Source organism: Suncus etruscus, chromosome 1 (assembly GCF_024139225.1).
Source record: "Suncus etruscus isolate mSunEtr1 chromosome 1, mSunEtr1.pri.cur, whole genome shotgun sequence".
Lineage (NCBI taxonomy): Eukaryota > Metazoa > Chordata > Mammalia > Eulipotyphla > Soricidae > Suncus > Suncus etruscus.
In genome coordinates, this window is record NC_064848.1 from 75,129,532 (window position 1) to 75,151,545 (window position 22,014).

The window sequence follows — 22,014 nt, forward strand, 5'->3', positions numbered from 1 at the left end:
TTTACAGTTGACAAAGAACACTAATGTTCTGAAGTTATAGTTTTAGCTCTAATCTGAGAAAGTGATGGACTTATTATCCTTACCAAGAGAAGATAAAAGTTATAAAATAGTACAAATACATGAAGCAAAATGAAGTCTAATGCTTTCTCACTAGCACAAGATAGGATTTCATAATAATGGCATGAATGATATGAAGAAACCTCTCAGCATCCTTTACTGTAGCTATTATTCTATTTTAATAAAGACCAGAGAGATAATACAGAGTGAAATAGGACTTGCACATATGAATTCAATTCATGGCACTATATACAGCACCACATATGGCCTGTGCACAGATAGGACTGGCCTCTTATTTAATCCTGAAAACAGCATAATGTGGCCCCCAACCCAACCGAACATAACAAAATGTGGAATGACCATAAACAAGAGTCTCAAAATTATCAAAATTTTTAGAAAATTGAAGTTTAACAAAAATTTATATTGTTTAATATGAATAACTAATTCTTGAGAAAGAGAGATGTCACTCAACCATAATTTTTTGCTTTGAAAAGCCTTTTGTATTTTTGATAGTCAAAGTGAAATTCTCATTAAATAAGTGAAGAGGTTTGGCCTGAGTGGTGGTACAGGGGTAGGGCATTTGCATGGCTGGTGGCTGACCTAGGATGAACTGCAGTTTGATCCCCCGATGTCCCATATGATCAATCAAGCCAGGAATGATTCTGAGTGCAGAGCCAGGAGTAACCCCTGAGCATTACTGGATGTGATCTCAAAACCAAAAATAAATAAATAAAATAAAATAAAATAAAAGTGAAGAAATTATTCCATAAATATAAACAAAATTATTTATTTAAATTATTGTAATTATATGAATGAGTCTATAGGGACATAAGTAACTCAAATAACAAGTAAATCAGTGGGACTAAAGCGGTGTTGCAAGCCCTAAGGCGTTGCCTTGCCAGCTCTAGCCTAGGACAGATCGCTTTTTAATCTCCTGGTGTCCCATATGCTCCCCCAAGCCAGGAGCGATTTCTGAGCGCATAGCCAGGAGTAACCCTTGAGCATTACTGGATGTGGTCCCCAACAAAAATAAAGCAAAAAACACACAAGCAAACAAAAAAGACAAGTAAATTAGTAAAGTTAATATCCAACAGAACTCAAGAAAATGCACGTATAAATGTATCAAGGAGATGGAGTTTTACTCTCTACTTTTTAAGTGCAAACTAAATTATATTTTTCTTTTTTTATGAAGAGAGGTGATAGTGATCTCAATGTGGTGGTTTTAAGGCTCTGCCTTTAAATTTGGATCAATATTTGTCTCACAAATGATGAACTATATAATAGTAGCATAACACCCTTGATATGTGATGATAGTTTCAATTTACTTCTGTGAACTTTACTCAAAAATATATTACCACTGTCAAACCATGAGAAAATATCAGCAAATATCAATAGAGTATTTTGTGTATAAGGTATCTTATCAGATTTTATAAAAATTGTGGCCATCAAAAACAAAGGAACTTAAGAGATATTTAGCCATGAGTCATGACATGATGGCTAACTGCAAGGTAATTATTTGAATGGAATATTGAACATTGAATACAAAGGAAAAACTTAGAAACTCTAAAAGGATCATTGAAGTGGAGTTTAGTGCACCAATAATAGTTCATTCTGGAAAATACTAAGGTTATAATAGATTTGATATATATGGAAATTCTATGATATATTTTTTAATATTTTTTGTAAATCTAAAATTGTTCTAAAAGAGTTCACTAAACTACTGCATAAAGTCAGACAACAGATAGACATTTATGGCCTTATATCTTCTATGGCTAAATGCTCATATTTTGAATAATATTGGAGGATTAAAAACTAAAGTTAAAGAGAGCATGGTTTTATATTTTTTTAATTTGTGTGTGTGTTTAGCTACACATACTTAGTATTACTAGGAACTTATTCCCAGTTCTATGCTCACAGAACACTCCTAGTAGGGATCAGGGAGGATCTTGTTTGATGTAAGGGATCAAATCCTGGCTGACTTGTACAAGTCAAGCACCATATCTGGAGTACCATTTAGTGCTCCAGTTCAGAAGGTATAATTTTAGATCTCTCATTTGTACCACCAGCAATAAGCCACATATAGCTTTCTGAATATGAAATTAGTATTCCTTTTTAGAAATCAATCATGAAAAGTTTGAGCTGTAGGACAAATAGAAGGCATGTTTGGATTGATTGACCTATAAACCAAAGGCAAAGTTTTGCCCAAAAAAAAATCTCTGTGGAACAAGCTTCTTAAGGAAGAAATCGAGAAGAAGAAGCAATGTAATCCTGTTTTTCAAGGGCTACTTTTTTTTCTTGGTTCATCTTTAATGCACATCAGAACTTTAATGAAATTCATTAGATAAAATGTTTACTCAGCTGTGTCAGTATATCCAAAGTTACAAATGTGCCTGGGAACATAGTTTTTGATTAATTAAAAAAAATTAAACGCATTGAAAGCATTTTTCTGATGAAATCAAATCACAAGTGGTGGCATTTTAATGATGCCCTGTGGTTTTCAGTTAAGTTCAATGAAGCCAATCATATTGAAGTAAAAATATTAGATGTTAATTTTATTTATTGTGTGTAATAAGATAATTGTTAAATCTTAAGTAAAATCAAGCTACAATTTTTGGTTGAACTCTTAATTTATAATAATGTAACATTTTATGTTATATTTATTTAAATTGTTTTATGCTTACAATAAAATAATATAATATTAAAATACATGGAATTATTTACTGAAAAAATTCTATGTAAATTATATTGATGATTTATAGCGCTTTAAACTCCTGGTGAAGTAATCTGCATTTATTATAAGTTTTCTTGAAATGTAAAATATAGCTTCTTGTTTATATGTAATGATACCATCACAATAAATTTATATAATGAAATTCGACTTAGGTTATAAGTTAAAATAGTCTTCAATGTATTATTTTTATATTTTCTCTATTTCTCTTTATTTATTCCTTTACATAATCTAGACTTGCATATATTCATATTCCTGTTTAAGAATATGAGTTTTGAAAGTTTCTTTTCTATATTAACATTTTCTCTTTGAAAATGTGGAGTAATAATGGGCACAATCAGGCTTAAGGAAAATTAAATATATATTTTCCTTTTTTATGTTGATAAAATTTATTGTAAAAATATTACCATATTTTCCGGCATATAAGGTGACTTTCTTTTTAATACTGTCTTTCTTTTTTTATTTAAACATATTGATTACATATATGATTGTGATTAGGTTTTAGTCATGTAAAGAACACTTTCTTCACCAGTGCAACATTCCCACCACCAATGTCCCAAATCACCCTCCATCCCACCCCACCCCGACCTGTACTCCAGACAGGCTTTCCAGTTCCCTCATTTATTCACATGATTATGGTAGTTCTCTGTGTAGTTATTTCTATAACTGCACTCACCACTCTTTGTGGTGAGCTTCATGAAGTGAGCTGGAAGTTCCAGCCCTCCTCTCATTGTCTCTGAGGAATGTTGCAAAATGACGTTTATTTTTCTTAAAACCCATAGATGAGTGAGACTACTCTGCATCTCTCTTTCCCTCTGACTTATTTCACTCAGCTTGATAGATTCCATGTACATCCATGTATAGGAAAATTTTATGACTTCATCTCTCCTTATGGCTGCATAATATTCCATTGTGTATATGTACCACAGTTTCTTTAGCCATTCGTCTATTGAAGGGCATATTGGTTGTTTCCAGAGCCTGGCTATTGTGAATAGTGCTGCAATAAATATAGGTGTGAGGAAGGGGGTTTTGTATTGTATTCTTGTGTTCTTAGGGTATATCCCTAGGAGTGGAATAGCTGGGTTGAATGGGAGCTCAATTTCCAGATTTTGGAGGAATCTCCATATCACTTTCCGTAGAGTTTGACTAGATGGCATTCCCACTAGCAGTGGATAACAGTTCCTTTCTCTCCACATCCCTGCCAGCACTGATTATTCTCATTCTTTGTGATGTATGCAAATCTCTGTTGTGTGAGATGGTATTTCATTGTTGTTTTGATTTGCATCTCCCTGATGATTAGTGATGAGTAGCATTTTTTCATATGCCTTTTCGCCATTTGTATTTCTTTTTTATCAAAGCATCTGTTCATTTCTTCTCCCCATTTTTTTTGATGGGATTAGATTGTTTTTCTTCTAAAGTTCTGTCAGTGTATATTTTGGATATTAGCCCCTTATCTGATGGGTGTTGGGTGAATAATTTCTCCTAATTGGTGGGTGGCTCTTGTATCCTGGGCACTATTTCTTTTGAGGTACAGAAGCTCCTCAGCTTAATGCGGGGGTCTCAAACTCAATTACCTGGGGGCCGCAGGTCGGGGAGAGGCAGGGCTGCATAAGGGATTTCACACACAAAAGAAATCCTCAAACATCATTATTAACAGTTTTAATTATTTCTTCTGAACATGAATAGAACATTGAGTGAAGATCATGAACAGTTCTTCTGAACATGGCATCTTTTGCCTATTCCTTGCTGCCAGAGACTTGACAGCGCTTCTTCTCACAAATCTGAACCACATTTGGCTTTAGAGAGAAAACAGTTGAGAAACTCAGTATGGCTTGAAGATGATCATCATTAAGTCTAGACCTGTACTTTGACTTATTGAAGTTCAATGTGAAGAATAACTTTTCACACAAATATGTGCTCCCAAAAAGGCACATGGTGTGCTTGAACATTTGGGAAAGCTCAGGAAAGCTGGGGGACAATTCTCTCAAAAATTGCCCATGCATGTCTGCTTTTCCACTAATCTCCCTGAATTTCACTTTGAGATCAGAGTTGCATTGCAGGTCAATGAGCTCCATTTGAAGCACAGGAGGGGCATCTTGCACATCAAAGAAAAAGGGGTCCACAAAAATTTGGAAAATGGCTCTGTGCTTTTTGAAGTCTGCAAATCTGTGATCAAATTCCTTCGCTAGCATAAAAATAGCATCAACATATTTCTCACCACTGAATGGTATGCCTGCATCCACAAGTTCCTTGCATGCTGGGAAATGGCAAAGGTTTGTCTGAGATAGCTGGAATTTCCATAACACAAGTTTTGTGGAGAATGCTCTCACGTTGTCATAGGCAGCACTGATAAGCTGCCCCGGGCCATGTAACATCTTGTTTAGTACATTCAGCTTATGTGTGATGTCAACAAGCAAAGCTAAGTCCATGAGCCATTTGTGATCACTCAACTCAGAAGCAGCATTCCCATCCTTCTTCATAAAAGCTTTCACTTCTCTCAATTCAAAAATTATTTTCAGGACATTTCCCCTGTTGAGCCAACGTACCTCGGTGAAATAGAGCACATCTCCATATTCTGACTCCATTTCTTCTGAAAAAGCAGGGAACCTTCTGTGCTTTAAGCTTCTGGATCTGATTTGGTTGATACATTTCACAACAACAGACATCACATAGTCACACGGCAGACATTTACTGCAAAGGGCCTGCTGATGGATAATGCAGTGAAGATCAATGGCCTTCTCTACACCCTCCTCTACAAGTTTTTTTTTGAACAAGTGCCACCAGTCCTTTTTTCCTCCCTGTCATTGATGGCGCTCCATCGGTTATTATTCCAACAAACCTCTTCCATGGCAAACCTGCATTCTCAATGGCATCACACAGATGCCGAAATATCTCATTAGCGGTGGGCTGGCCATGCATTGAAATTATTGTGAGCAGCTCCTCTGTAAAATCAAAATTGCAATCAACACCACGGACATAAATTGTGAGCTACACAGTGTCTTTTATATCTGTGCCCTAGTCAAGAGCAACTGAGTATGCATCAAAACATTTGGCTTTCTCACAGAGTTGATGATAAATGTTACTTGACATGTGAGAAATGCGCTCTGGCACAGTGTTGTCAGAAAGGCTGATTTTGCTAAACTGACCTTTCTTTTCCAGACAGATAATACTTGCAGCCTTTAACATGCATTTTTTAACAAATTCTCCTTCTGTGAATGGTTTCCCTGCCTTAGCAATCATCTCTAACCATGTAACTAGCTTCAACTGATGCAATATTCTCTTTGGTTGCTTTCTTGAAGATATCTTGTTGCCTCATTAGACATGCTTTAAAACTGGCAACCCGCTTGCCTCTCTCATTTCCTTGATATTTTGCACATTCCTCAGCATGTTTAGTTGAATAATGGCATTTCAAGTTGTATTCCTTGTGCACTGCAACTTTCTCTGAGCAAATAAGGCATGTGGGGATGCCCCTGTGCTCAACAAAGAAATACTGTGTCTCCTAGTTTTCCTGAAATTGTCTGTACTCGTCATCAATCTTTCTCTTCACTGCAGGCTTTGATGAAGTCATGATGAAGGTATGACAAAATCTAATTCTGTAATAAACTTCTCTCCTTTCTCTCCCTTAGACCTCTGATAATGCAAGGGACAGTGGGCTGGACAGCAGAAATGACGTCTGCGCTAGGCGCAAAGTATTCGCAATTATTCACTTACCAAATATTCCCAATAAAAAAATCACATTAGTAAGGAAACAAATCGCAAAAAATAGCATTAATTATTTGCATACCCCGAATGGAACTGCTCGAGGTATGTGAATGTTTTATGCGATTTTTTTCTTACTAATGTGATTTTTATTGTGATTATTTGGTACGTGAATAATTGCAAATAATTCAGTATTTGAAGGCCAGCCACGGGTCAAAAAATGTTGTATGGTGGGCCACAAAAGGCCCATGCACCGCGAGTTTGAGATCCCTGGCTTAATGTATTCCCATCTGTTGATCTCTGCTTCCACTTTTCCACTTGTTTAGAAAGTGCAGTTTCCTCCTTGAAGATGTCATGGAGTATTTTATGTTGTTCTATATACCTTATGGTATCAGGTCTGATATCAAGGTCTTTAATCCATTTGGATTTTACCTTCATACATGATGTTAACTGGGGGTCTTTTTTCAAGTGGCTAACCAGTTCTGCCAGCACAACTTGTTGAAGAGGTTTTGCCTGCCCCACTTAGGATTTCTTGCTCCTTTGTCAAAAATTAGGTGACTGTATGTCTGGGGAACATTGTCTGAGATCTCAAGCCTATTCCACTGATCTGAGGGTCTGTCTTTATTCCAATACCATGCTGTTTTGAAAACTATTTCTTTGTAGTACAGTTTAAAGTTGGGGAAAGTAATGCCTCCCATTTTCCTTTTCCCTAAAAGTGTTTTAGCTATTTGAGGGTGTTTATTGTTCCAAATGAACTTCATAAGTGTTTGATTCACTTCTTTGAAGAATGTCATGGGTATTTTTAAGGGGATTACATAAAATCTGCATAATGCTTTGGGGAGTCTTGCCATTTTAATGATGTTAATTCTGCCAATCCATGAGCAGGGTACATGTTTCCATTTCCGTGTGTCCTCTCTTATTTCTTGGAGCAGGGCTTTATAGTTTTCTTTGTATAGGTCCTTCATGTCTTTGGTCAAGTTGACTCCAAGATATTTGAGTTTGTGTGGCATTAATGTGAATGGGATTGCCTTCTTGACTTCCTTCTCTTCCCTATCATTATTGGTGTATAAAAGGCCATTGATTTCTGTGTGTTAATTTTGTAGCCTGCCACCTTGCTATATGAGTCTATTGTTTCTAGAAGCTTTTTTGGTAGAGTCTTTAGGTTTTTCTAAGTAGAGTATCATGTCGTCTGCAAACAATGAGAGCTTGAATTCTTCCTTTCCTATCTGGATTCCCTTGATATATTTTCTTGCCTGATCGCTATAACAAGAACTTCCAGTACTATGTTGAAGAGGAGAGGTGAGAGCGGACAGCCTTGTCTTGTACCAGAATTTAGAGGAAAGGCTTTTTAACACTTATCTTTTTTAATAATGTTAATCTTCTTTAGTCACCATGATTACAATACTCTCAATATGCTTTATGCCTACAATATTAGAACGCCACATCCCCACTTCATTAATTTCTCTTCATCACTGTCTTGAATTTTTTCATTCAACATTTCCCCTCAAAACGCTCATCTCCAAAGCAAGTACAGTAATATCAATTTCATTTATAATATTATCAATAAATTTATTTTCTTTGTAAATAACAAATTTCTTAATGAAAAGCACTGGTTTCATTTGTGAAGTATTTATATTGCAGTGATTCATAATTACTCAAAATTTTATTTCCTAAATAATCTGTATTTATATTACATATTAAAGCAGTTCTTATTAATTCTGTCTAATTACATAAGAATATTAAAGTTTATTGTCATATTAAATACTCCTGCCAAGCTGTATTCTTTTGTTGGTTTGCCTTTATAACTTTCTCTAACTTAATGTATTAAATTATCTAGATGTTCTTATTATCATGAATTTTATTTTTAGTTTTTGATTAAAATAGATTCAAACTTTCATAAATATGCTTTGTGTTTAATATTTAAGACAATTAGAATTTGTGTTATGATGTGACATAAACAAAAATTTTATTACTTCTTTGAAATATTTATGATATTTTGTTCATAAAAATTTCAGAATGACTATAGATCAGGGAAATTAGTAAAAATTAGAGGAAGGAAATTGGCTTAGAAAATTATTCCCAAGTATCAAGTTGACTTTTTACTTGTGTCGTTAGAAATTTTATACCTTGTGTTTTCTCTACATATTAGAAATGAGTTCAAAATTCTATGCTTTCTGTCTCTGACCACAGAATTATTGCAGATTTTATGCATTTTTTAAATAAAAATAGGGTATTACAGTTACATGCATTGGATAAATAAAACAGGATACAGTGATTTACAATGTGGACAACTATGCAGTGAAATATGGTATGATAACTTCTGAATTGTTTCAAAAATTATAGCATAGAGCTTTAGTTTAAAGACTTATTTATTATCAACAACAAATGATTAGTGGAAGTGATCTATACCTTGTTAGTTGTCTTAAAATAAACATTACATAATAATCATTATTTAATCATTTAAGTAAAAATTTAGTAAGTCATTCAGAATTTTATGCACCAACTTTTAGAACTTTGAATCTGAAAATAGGAAGTTCATAAAGTAAAGTGACTCCTGTTTTCCAATTTCTTCCAGCCTCTGACAAATAAATAGAGACTGCAGATAAATGTGATTTTCATTTCTGGTGGCTTACTTCACTTAGTATAACATTGTTATGAATGCCATAGCACGTTTCAAAATTTTCTTCCTTTATTTATTTATTTGGTTATTGCTTTGGTATAACTATCAGCAGTGCCCAGGACTAACTTTTGACTCGATGCTCAGGAATACTCTTGATAATACTTCGGGGACTCAGGGGTGCTCAAAGTGCAAAAAAATGAAACTGCAGCTGGCTACAAGCACTCTATATTCTGTACTTTTCCCCAAGACACTGAATTTCTTTTATTTTCAAGTTTTTTTTACATGTAATCTAAAATTTTATATACATTCATCATCAAGGGTCCTTTGAATTTCTTACAAATTTTGGATGTTGTAAATAGGAATATAGATGAACAAATTTATCTTCAAGGCACTGTTTTAAAAATATGTTTTTGGGGGGCCAGAGAGATATCACAGCTATAGGGCATTTGCCTTGCACGTAACCAATCCAGGACAGATGGTGGTTCAAATCCCTGCATCCCATATGGTCCCCCGTGCCTGCCAGGAGCAATTTCTGAGCGCAGAGCCAAGAGTGACCCCTGAGCGCAGCCAGATGCAACCCCAAAACCAAAAAAATAAAAATAAAAACAAAACAAAACAAACAAAACAAAACAAAAATATATGTTTTTAGAATATATCCAGATGTGGGGTTATTAGAACAAATATTAATCCCATTGTTAACTTTTAAAAACATCTGTTTCCTTTGCACATTACTTATAAAATAAAAAAAATTTTATTTTATATCTTGTATATATTTATGAACACATAAAATTTTATGTTAAAATTCTTTATCATAATGCAATGTAAAATTTTAAGAGCTAAATCTGAACTGTTCTCTAGAATAAAAGTTAAAGCTCTTTTCTTTTGCAGTTATTGATGAATTATGAAACCACTGTTTTATAATTTCAAATTTTCTGATTATTATGTTAGTTGTGAGTTAATGTTTATACTTCTAAATATATTTGACCAAAAGGAAGCTACATTTTTTCATAATTTATACCATGCCCCAACTTCATATTCTACACAGAATAATTTTGTGATATTATGATTACTCATATTAGAAAATGATTTAATTACTATATAATATTTTGTGATATAAAGGAAAAATTATCAAAGTAGCTATCAAAATTAATTCATAAGACTTATAACTCATTGTTTTTGATTATCATAAGTTTGCAATGTTTAGAGATTATTTACAGTCTTTTGGAACATGTTACTAACATCTCTGAATAGATTTATGGAAATTGCTTATTGATTTTGTAAATAGACCTTCTGAATTTGTAATATTTTACTAGAAGTAAAATAGGATTAATCTCTGTCTAATTAACACCTATTTAATTAGACCCTTAAATTCCATTATCAATTGCACCTCTTACAAATAAAAAATCAGGGCTAGAGAAATATTCATAACAGGAAATCAACCACTAGGCTGTGTACATAATTGATAATCTCTTCAAAGTAAAATTTCAGTATTAATATATAGGAAGCAGTAAAAGTGAATTATAGAACTAAAAGTGAAATGAAAGAAAATCATAAAGCAATGATTTCTTTAGATCATAAAAATATAAGGATTTTTTCCACGAGGACCAATCCATGACAGAAGGCTTACAACAAAGAGCCAGGATTACAGCTAAGATAGAGAAAGGTCCACTATGACAATGAATGATAGTTGAAATTTAACACTCTAGTCAAAAAATGAAAAGCACAGTGCTGAAAGAGGTTATAGTGATAAACATGGTACCCCTTCATTAACAACAGTTTATAAAGGAGAAAAAGGAGAGGGGGGGGGGGAGAGAGAGAGAGAGAGAGAGAGAGAGAGGGGGGGGGGGGGGAGACAGAGACAAAGCAGTAAAATGTCTGCCCAGAGGTAGGTAGAGGTAGGATGGGAGGAATATTGGGGACACTGATGATGGGAAATGTATAATGATGAAGGGAGGTATACATTGTTTGGCTAAAGCTCAACCATGAACAATTTTGTGACCAAGGTGCTTAGAAAAGTAATTATTATTAAAAATTAAAGAATTTTGTAACTCGCAATGTTCTCAAAAAATAAAAAATAAGGATTATGAAAAGAATGCTTATTAACTTTCAAATAAATAAAAACAATAATTCAAAATATTTTATATGAATAATAGAAGATATTTAAATCTACTACAAATTTTACGTTACTGAGTCTGGGGTGCTTTCAAAGTTCTTTCACACATCTTAACAGAGATTTAAAAGGCAACTAAGCAGATCTAAACATTTATTAGTTGTGCCTTAAAGTATAAATAAAAAGCATTTTATCAACTATTAAACTATATGTAAAATGAAGATTATATCAAATAACAATGTATTAATATATCTTTATTTTATAATTTGGTAAATAAATCTTAATGTAACTTTACAAAATTTAACCTATGATTTATAGATTAACAATATTTCTATAATATAATAGGATTTCATGTGTAGAAGATAATATCACTGGGAGTACTTGTTATAGCATATGTAAAGGTGAAAACATTTGTAACATTTTAAAAGTCCTGATTTTAAATTCACTCCTTTAAATTCAAATTGTAATATCATTTTAACTTGTTATATATTGTGTGGTTGAGTAGAAATTTGTATAATTTAGAGATTAGAATATATTAATTTTATAAAAATGGCCTTACCTTGTATTTATATTAGCAAAATAGCAATCCAAAAAAACCTTTTTTCCAGTAAAAGTCAGAAGGCCTAAATGAATCTATACTTTAAATAGAGTAAATGGACAGGATGGGCAAATACAAACATTATGTGTTTACTTACATTCTACCTAAGCTTGTATTAGTCTATACAGAACAATTGTGGGAAAAAATGATCAATAAAGTTACAGCAAGGAAAAAAAAAAAAACAGAAACTCGTATTTAGAAGAAGCAAGGCCAATTATTGGTAGGTGATTATTCTTGGTGATATCTCTAAAGCATGCTAATTCTAGTGCTGATGGACACTTCACTGCATCCCAATTTCTTTAACAACCAACCCCGAGGGAATCTCTAAAGTGAGCTCTAACCACCATGAGTAAATATCTGATCTAGTTGGGAGTACTCAGAAATATAATTAAATTTCTCCAATCAGGAATTTACCTGGAGAATTTACCTTGGAGAAATTTAGAAGTGAATTCTCCCAATTCTCATCTGGTTGACTGCCAGTAGCAAACTACTCCTTTATAGAAGGAAATCACTGAATCCCCAGTCTATAGCCAGTTATCAAAGATATGTGTGGTTGGATAGCACTTCAGATCATGGCAGGAAGACTCTGTTTCTAGCCAGTCCCAGAGTTTGAATTATGTTATTAATTGGGACGAAAGTTTCAGTCTGATCATTCAAATACATCCTGGGATCTTAGCCACCTCAAACTGTTCTTGCACAATTGCAACAGTCTAGACTCTACAACTTCTGGTGATCTTAAATTTATGGTCATTGCTCAAATCAAACTTTGTGACTGATGATGATGAATATCAATATCTCGAATTCTGTTTATCACACAGGCCTATTTACAACTCAAGACTATTTGAACAGAGTTTATACTTTTTGATCTTAAGAACAAACATATAAAATAAAGAGTTTCTAGATCTCCACAAAACTGATGTTCAAAACTGATGTTCAAATCAAGTTGGAAAGAAATTCTAATAGAAGAGATATAAAACTACTTGAGAAAGACTTCAAAGCAATACTCCCAATTATACTCCCTGAAATGAGATTATGAAAGAGAACTTCAATAAATACTAAAATAGCACATGAAAAAATTCAAACAAAATCATATATCTAAAGAATAAAGTGACTAAAATTAAAAACAAATATATTAAAGATTAAAGAGATATTCGAGTTGGTATAAAATTTGCCTTGCACAACAAGAATGCAGGTCACAGGGCTCAGTGCCTGGCATCCCCACATAACTTTTCAAACTTACAAAAGTAATCTCTGGATGAAGCTTTAAGAATAAATACTAAGTACAACTGGGTGTGGCCAAAGACACAAAATTTTAAGTACAAAAGAATGTTTTAACAGTGGATATATGTAGTCCAAACTTGTATCAATGTAAAGTAAGGAAAAATATTCAAAAAGATTAGTAAAAGAGACTCTCCCTCAAGTCCCTGTGCCATGCATTTCACTTCTCTATACCCTGCACCTAGAAGTTTTCCACACCTAGTACCCCAGCTTCCCAAAATGCTTGAGGATCAAAGACACAGCAGAGTAACCCCTAATGAAGCATTTTTCTAATTTGTTGCATTTAGGGCTGTGCTTCCCACTCACCCCACAGCCTCTAACTTTGTTTGCTACTTTTCCTTGGCTGACCTGCAGCTAGACTTCTCAGCACCACTGGCTACCTTTTGAACCTCACACAATGCATTAACATTAATTATTAATTAATTACCATTAATTAATTAACATGAATATGCATTGCATAACTTTGCCCCTTCCACTTTACTAATCCTAATTTTGATTTTTAAATATTTTCTCACATAACTCCACAATTGCTCTCTAGGAAAATAAGGTAATAAATGACTTCCTGAAAGCCAACTGAAATAGCATGTTAGGGCACTATATTATTAGATAAACATATTATAGAGACTAAAAGTATGGAAAAATATAAATAAACAGTTTATATATTAGCCAATTGAGAGTATGATATCAGATTACAGAAAACTATGAAGAAACAAAAGAATTCACATGATCTAATAGAGACACATTACCTTGTCAAACAAACAAAGCCTCAACCTTTTTCAGTGAGGAATTTATGCAGTGGACATAGAAATAAAGCAATCATTGAAAAAATAATTTAACCAACTGAAAGAGAAAAGGATAGAAAAAATAAAAAAGTACATAAAAATGGAAATAAAGGAATTAAAAACAGAATGGCCAATTATAACAATTTAATTTAAAATGCAGAGCACTATATTAGTGATAATAGAGACAAAATAGTGGCCATTGTCCAGAATAAAATGACCAAAGAAAAGAAGAACAAATGAAAAAGAATGTAAGACTTGTAACAGATAATTTCAAGAAGAATAGTATATTAATCATAGTATTACAAGAATTAGAGAAAAATGGGAAAAACATTAGAACAACTAAGAATAATCACTGAGATTTTTCTGATCCCTGGAGAGGCTTCTACAAAGATTCAAGAAACTCAGAGTACCACACAAAATAAACTCAAACAAAACAACACCAAGACACATATCAACCAAAACAGTAAACTTAACAGACAAGTATAGAGTGCTTATTTTTCAAACAAGAAAAATATTTCAAATACAAGGGAAACGAACATAAGCATAGCAGAGGATCTTTTATATGATAACTTACCAGCTAGAAAACAGTAAAAATAAGATATTATAATTTTTATTTTTTTTGGTTTTTGGGCCACACCCGTTTGACGCTCAGGGATTACTCCTGGCTATGTACTCAGAAACCGCATCTGGCTTGGGGGGACCATATGGGACACCAGGGGATAGAACCGCGGTCCATCCTACTCTAGCGCTTGCAAGGCAGACACCTTACCTCCAGCGCCAGCTTCCCAGCCCCATATTCTAATTATTAAATGAAAACAATGTTCAGCCTGCAGTGCACTACCCCATGAAGCTCTCATTTAGACTTGAGGGCAGGATAAGTATATTTTAAGACAATAACTGGCAGCATTCACAACAACTAAATTAATCTCCCAAGAGTCATTGATAGACCATATATGAAAAACAGACTTGCAAAAACAGCTAGATTCCACACACATATACATAAAGATAGCAATATAGTCCTATATATCATTAATTTCTTTCAATGTAAATGGACTACAAACCTCTATACAAAGGCACAGAGTAGCTACATGTATCGGGGAAAATAATTTATTCATCTGCTATCTACAAGAAACTCACATAAACCCAAAGGATAAATATACATTCGTAGTGAAAGGATGAAAACAATCAAGACAAAGAAGAAAAAAGTTGAGACAGCATACAGATTGGGACAAAGCATGCAATATAAAGCATATTCAATATATTTAATAATTCACTATAACAAAGGTAATTAGAAATAATATAGGCACTATCACTTAAGAAAATAGCATCATCAACAGTTATGCACCTAATGAAAGCCCAGCAAATTTTATAAAGCTTTTTCTAGAAAAACTAACAAAACACATTGATGGAAATACAATAGTAGTGGGATATTTCAACACTCTAAATTCATATCAACCACAGACATATCAATCAGATGGCTTATCAATAGACAAGAGTCCTATATGAGAAAATAAAATATTCGGAACTGTTGCCCAGATACAGGACTTCTCTTCCATCAAACAAAGCACATCTTCCTCTTTATTAATATGAAACATTCTCCAAGATAGATCACATAAGGCATACCATATGTATAAATATATTTATATATACATTTACATATAAATTTAAAATTGTAAAAATTGTACAAAGCATCTTCAGACCATAAATCCATGAAAGTAGAAATTAATAACAGAAAGAATATGAGGGGCTGGAGCAGTGGCACAAGAGGTAGGACGCTTGCCTTACTAACATAGGAAGGGCTGTGGTTTGATTCCTAGCATCCCATATAGTCCCCCAAGTCAAGAGCAATTTCTGAGCGCATAGCCAGGAGTAATTTCTGAGAATCACCGGGTGTGGCCAAATAAATAAATAAATAAATAAATAAATAAATAAATAAATAAATAAAATTACTACCCTACCCAAACTATTAAATTGGTTTGCTGCTATTCCAATCCAAATTCAGATGAAATAATAATAAAATAAAATAAAATGACTATCCTACCTAACCTATAAAATTGGTTTGCTGCAATTTTCATCCAAATTCAGATGACATTCATCAAGGACCTACAAAATCAATGTTAAATTTTGTTTGGAATCATTAAATAAAGCCCAAGCTTTATTGAAAAATAAAAAAAAATTGCACAGGTATCTCATTCCCTAATTTGGATTTTATTTATAAAGCTACTGTGATGAAAACAGAGATAATATTGTAATAAATATAGGCTCTCTGTTGAATGGATCAGAAAGAAATATCTAAGACAAACTTCATGTACATTAGTAGGAAAGTTAATTTTTAATAAACAGAACATGAAATTGATAAAAAAAAAGATAGCCTTTTCAACTATTGGTAGTGAGAAATCTGGATAACTATCTGTATAAAATTAAAGCTAGATGGATATATCACACCTTAAAAAGTCAATTAAAATGGATCAGAGACATAGAGATCCTACCTTTAAGTATAAAGTACATTGAGAAAATATTATCAAAATGTCCCAAAATTTGGATCTCAAAGACATCTTCAATGATATGATACTATTGGTATCTGTAACCAAATCAAAAATAAACTAATGAGTTTCTATATAATAAAAGAAACACGCTAATACTATAGGACTGCTAACTAATTGGGAGAAAGTATTCACATTCAACACTTCAGATAATCTTAATATCCAGGATATAGAATATATTAACAGAGATCAACAAAAAATTCAAAAATGTTATCAAAATGGAAAAAGATTTAAAAAATTCTTCTTAGTGGGAGACAAGCGATTGCCAATAGGTACATATAAAAGTATTCAAGATCACTTATCATTAGGGAAGTACAAATCAAGAAAACAATGAGATATCTCACACCAATGAGAATTAAATATATAAAAAAATAGTAGGAAAAACCTGTGCTGGAGGGGATGTGGTGAAAATAATTCTCATCTACTATTGGCAATAATGTCTGTTTCAAACACTATGGATAATAGTATGAAACATTCTTAGTAAATTAGTATTGAGCTGTTACATTATCCAGAAATTCCTGGACTTAAAAGCTTTCGTTCAAAAGAATGTATGTACACCATGATCAATTTTTTCAATGAATACATAGCTAAATATATAATAAATGTAGGTGTAGAACCACTGAAAAATGGATAATGAAGGTGTGGTACATATATGCAATGATCTGATTATTTCAGATACCATTGGTTTGTATTTGTGTGTGTTTTTGTATAGCAGTTCTATGAATCCTAGTGTTGTCGTTGTTGAATCTAGCTTGTAAATTTAGTTCTGCCCTTTCTTTTATTTTTCAAAAATATCTTTAAATTAATGTTGCCTATAAATATCTTTACTTAAATATCTTTATTTAAATAAAGACTATAGTTGGGTTTCAATAACAAAAAGAACAAAAAAATAAATTTATTTTAATCTAGTGATTCTAAAAGCAAAAAATACCTTATTTGATTTATAAGGAAAAGAATATGACTCCTTGTTTCATTCCTTCATTTATTCAAAACACACCAAACTGATCATCCATAAAGCATTCCAAACTCTTTTCTTTTATGTATATTTTTGCATGTTATTGCTCATCTAATATATTTAGCAAAACTCTCTGACTCTATTATTTTAGCCTAATCTTTCTTTATAGAGTTGTACATTTTCATCTACTAATAATGTAATGTCAAAATTAGTAATGATAAAACTGTCTTTGTAAAATATTTTAAAATGCTATGCCTATTGTAGACAGCAAACATCATTTTGCTTACTATTATATGAAATCTTCAATAGTTATATGTTTTCAATATATTACATTATACAACATTGATTTCAAACCTTGATTTTAATTTTTGTTAGTGAAGTTACATATGTTATAATATTATAGCTGTATTCTGCATCTTCAAATCTACTCATATATATATATATATTGCCATTTCTACTATAGATATGTACTCAAATTTTGCAGGCAGTTTTAGAGCATTACTCTCCAATCTTTGCCCAATAATTTTGCAAGGAAAGCAACTATTCTAAACTACATGTTTATTTATTATATGAATTCTCCCATCACATACTGAATTTATTTAAAAATGTTCCCAAATTTTACATAATATTTATGTTACTGTACTGACATACAGGAAGATTTCGACAACTCAGTATTTTGAAAAACTCAGGAGTAGTTATGTATGTCAAATTCAAAATCCCAATCAAACAATTTTTATATCACAGTGCAAAACAGGCTTACTGAAAGGATCTTACCCCTAGAGAAATTGAGGGATTTATCCTTCTTTTGTCTAAATTCTCCACAATTTTCTATATTATAAATATGTACTATATTCAATTGATAGGAAAAGAGAATGAAATAGGTGGGAAGATTTTATAAACATCAAATTAAATTAGCAAATATGCACTCAATTTCTTCCATAGCATTTCACTACTTCCATAGTCTATTACCCAGATTGTTAATAACCTAGACAAAATTTCCTTCATGTGGGAAATCAAATACATTCTATGGTCAAAGAATAGGCATTGTCTAATGATCATCAGTGATAATTTATCTCTCCTAGAAAACTGCTGGTTTTTATTTATTTTTGTTGCTAGTATTTTATTTTTGATAAGTGGTTTTTGTCTATTTATTTTCTATTTTTGTTGGTGTTGTTGTTGTTGAATCTAGCTTGTAAATTTAGTTCTGCCCTTTCTTTTATTTTTCAAAAATATCTTTATTTAAATTAATGTTGCCTATAAATATCTTTACTTAAATATCTTTATTTAAATAAAGACTATAGTTGGGTTTCAATAACAAAAAGAACACCCTCCTTCACCAGTGCAACATTCCTACCAACAATGCCTCCCGATCTCCCTCTTCCCCTACCCCCTGCCTGTATTCAAGACAGGCATTCTACTACTCTCACTCATTAATATTGTCATGGTAGGTGTTAGTGTATTATTTCTCTAACTGCACTCACCCCTCTTTGAAGTGAGCTTTATATCATGAACCAGTCTTTTCAGCCCTCATCTCTGGGCATTATTACAATAATATCTTTTATTTTTCTCAAAGCCCATAGATAAGTGAGACTATTATGTGTCTTTCTCTCTCCCTTTCACTTATTTCACTCAGCATTAAAGTTTCCAGGTACATACATGTTTAGGAAAATTTCATGACTTTATTTCTCCTGATGGCTATATAATATTCCATATTCCATTATTAATATGTACCACTGTTTAGCTATTCATCAGTTGAAGGGCATCTTGATTATTTCCAGGGTCTGGCTATTGTAAATAGTGTGTGAGGATAGGTGTGAGGAAGGGATTTTTGTATTGTATTTTTGTGTTCCTAGGGTATATCTCTAGGAGTGGTATAGGTGGATCATACTGGAGCTCAAAATTCAATTTTTTAAGGAATCTAACCCCATCAAAAAATAGGAATAAGAAGTGAGCAGTTTCTCAAGAAGATATACAAATGGCCAAAAGGGACATGAAAAATGTTCCACATCACCAGGGAGATGCAAATCAAAACAACAATGAGATGCCATCTTACACCACAGAGACTGGTACACATCACAAAGAACAAGAATAATCAGTGCTGGCGGATATGAGGGGAGAAAGGAACTCTCATACACTACGAGTGGGAATGTTGTCTAGTCCAGCCTTTATAGAAAACAATATATTTTAATCCACTGTAACTTGCATACATTTTGTATATTTTAGTTTCGTGGCTTGTTTTCATATTTCACTTAGATACACATTATTTTTTTGGAGGTGCTTAAAACTTTTTCCTGACTTTGCGCTCAGGGATCACTATTGACAGGCTGAGGGGATTCAATGGGTTACTGAGGATGGACCTTAGGTCAATCTTATGTAACTCAAGCAAGCATCCTACCCGAGTACTATCACTTTGACCCCAACACACATTATTTTATAGTTGAATAAGTTAACATATCTCTATCACTATATATTAATTTATTTTGAAAATTGGTTAACTCAAGGGGCCAGATAGATAGCACAGCAGTAGAGCATTTGCCTTGCATGTGGCAGATTCAGAACGGACCTGATTCAATCGCTAGGAGCGATTTCTGAGTGCATAGCTGGGAATAACCCATGAGTGTCAAAGGGTTTGCCCCCCAAAACAAACAAACAAACAAACAAAAACATTAGTTATCTAGGGCTAGAGTGATAGAAGAGCAGTAGAATGTTTGCCTTGCAAACAACTGACGTAGGACAACCCGGTTAGATCCTCAGCATCCCTTATATTTCCCTGAGCCTACCAGGAGCAATTTCTGAGAGTAAAGCCAGGAGTAATTCCTGAACTCTGCCAGGTGTGGCCCAAAAATAAAAAAATAATTGTTTATCTCCATATCTCATGTGTCTATTATATACAAAAACTGTGTGTGTGTGTGTGTGTTTGTGTGTGTGTGTGTGTGTGTGTGTGTGTGTGTATGTGTATTATGGTGGCAAGTTTCCCAAATGATGTTCAGAGGCTCAAGGATCTCCTGGTCATTCTGGGACAATATGGTGAGTGGTTTAATTTGAGGGTCAAAGTACACAAAAAAGAAAAATAAATTAATTTTGTGCTCGCTTCAACAGCACATATACTAAAATTGGAACCATACAAAGAGATTAGCATAGCCCCTGCGCAAGAATGACATACAAATTTGTGAAGCGTTCCATATTTAAAAAAGAAAAATAAATTAATTTTAATCAGTAAACTATGGAAACATGTAATTATTGTTTTATAATAACAGTGTATTAAACAATATAAATACCCTAATTTTTTTAAATATGGAACGCTTCACAATTTTATGTGTCATCCTTGCGCAGGGGCCATGCTAATCTTCTTTGTATCGTTCCAATTTTAGTATATGTGCTGCCGAAGCGAGCACCCTATTAATTTTTTAATATGGAATTATTTTCTATTTTTATCTTTATTTAAACGCAATGATTATAAATATGATTTTAGTTGCATGATTTCAGTCATGTAAAGAACACCCCCCTTCACCAGTGCAACATTCCCACCACCAATGTCCCAAATCTCCCTCCTCCCCACCCCACCCACACCTGTACTCAAGATAGGATTTCTACTTCCCTAATTCATTCACATTGTTAGGATAGTTCTCAATGTAGTTATTTCTCTAACAGCATTCATCACTCTTTGTGGTGAGCTTCATGTCATGAGCTGCATCTTCCAGTCCTCATCTATTTTGTCTCTGAGAATTATTGCAAACATTCTTTCACTTTTCTTAAAACCCATAGATGAGTGAGACTATTCTGTGTCTATCTTTCTCCCTCTGACTTATTTCACTCAGCATAATAGATTCCATGTACATCCATGTATAGGAAAATTTTATGACTTCATCTCTCCTGATGGCTGCATAGTATTCCATTGTGTATATGTACTGTAAGCGGCTTCTGTCTTACAGCACCAGTGAAATTTTGGTGAAACCACTTCAGGGAGAGTGGGTTGCCTGGATGGGCATATGGAGAAATATGAAATATGAAATAAATGAAACCACACACAGAGAATGTGGGGTCAGCACTTTTCTGGCAGGAGTGCAACAAGTTTAATTTTTTGAGCAGGGGAATTTATAAGGGTAAAATTAGCCAGAGGTAAAGAATAATTATAATCACAAAGCATAGTTCAATGGTAACAATATCTAAGCTATGGGTGTGACTATAAACATTCTAAGTTACAAAAGAGAAGGTTACACTCAAGGCAACTCTTTGCAAGCTTACTTCAAATGCAAAATCAGAACTAGGAGGAAGCAGGAAATATCTAGAAACTTGATCTTCCTGAGCTGGACTCCACTGTTTTAGGGGTCAAGTCAAGGAAAGAGCCAATAGTCCAGGGGTCTGCTCTATGGCTTTGCCCTTGACAACTGTTACCCCCCACTTTGGGGGCACGCACCAGACGTGGCTTTTTGCCTTCCTGGTGCAGTGCCTTCCTCCCAAAGAATTATTTGCCAAAAAAGCCCGTTCAAAGAAGTCAATTATTGACCCTTTACGTGGATTATTGGCTATAATTCTGTGACATTACATTTTCTCTTTATTTGAATTTTGTTCCTTTTCTTGTACAGAAATTCAGCTTTAGCTTCTCTTCACTTACAGAACAATTTCGGTACCAAAGCCTGCCAA

The 22,014-nt window shown here is 33.3% G+C and overlaps 2 non-coding genes across 2 annotated transcripts; one reads left to right on the forward strand and one right to left on the reverse strand.

Annotated features, from left to right (window-relative positions):
* Positions 1 to 20,453: 20,453 nt before the first annotated feature.
* Positions 20,454 to 20,559, forward strand: LOC126027874 (U6 spliceosomal RNA). The gene has a single exon (XR_007502342.1). It is a non-coding gene; the product is annotated as a U6 spliceosomal RNA (small nuclear RNA).
* A 99-nt stretch (positions 20,560 to 20,658) lies between these two features.
* Positions 20,659 to 20,765, reverse strand: LOC125997112 (U6 spliceosomal RNA). Its single transcript, XR_007491630.1, has one exon. It is a non-coding gene; the product is annotated as a U6 spliceosomal RNA (small nuclear RNA).
* Between the last annotated feature and the right edge of the window lie 1,249 nt (positions 20,766 to 22,014).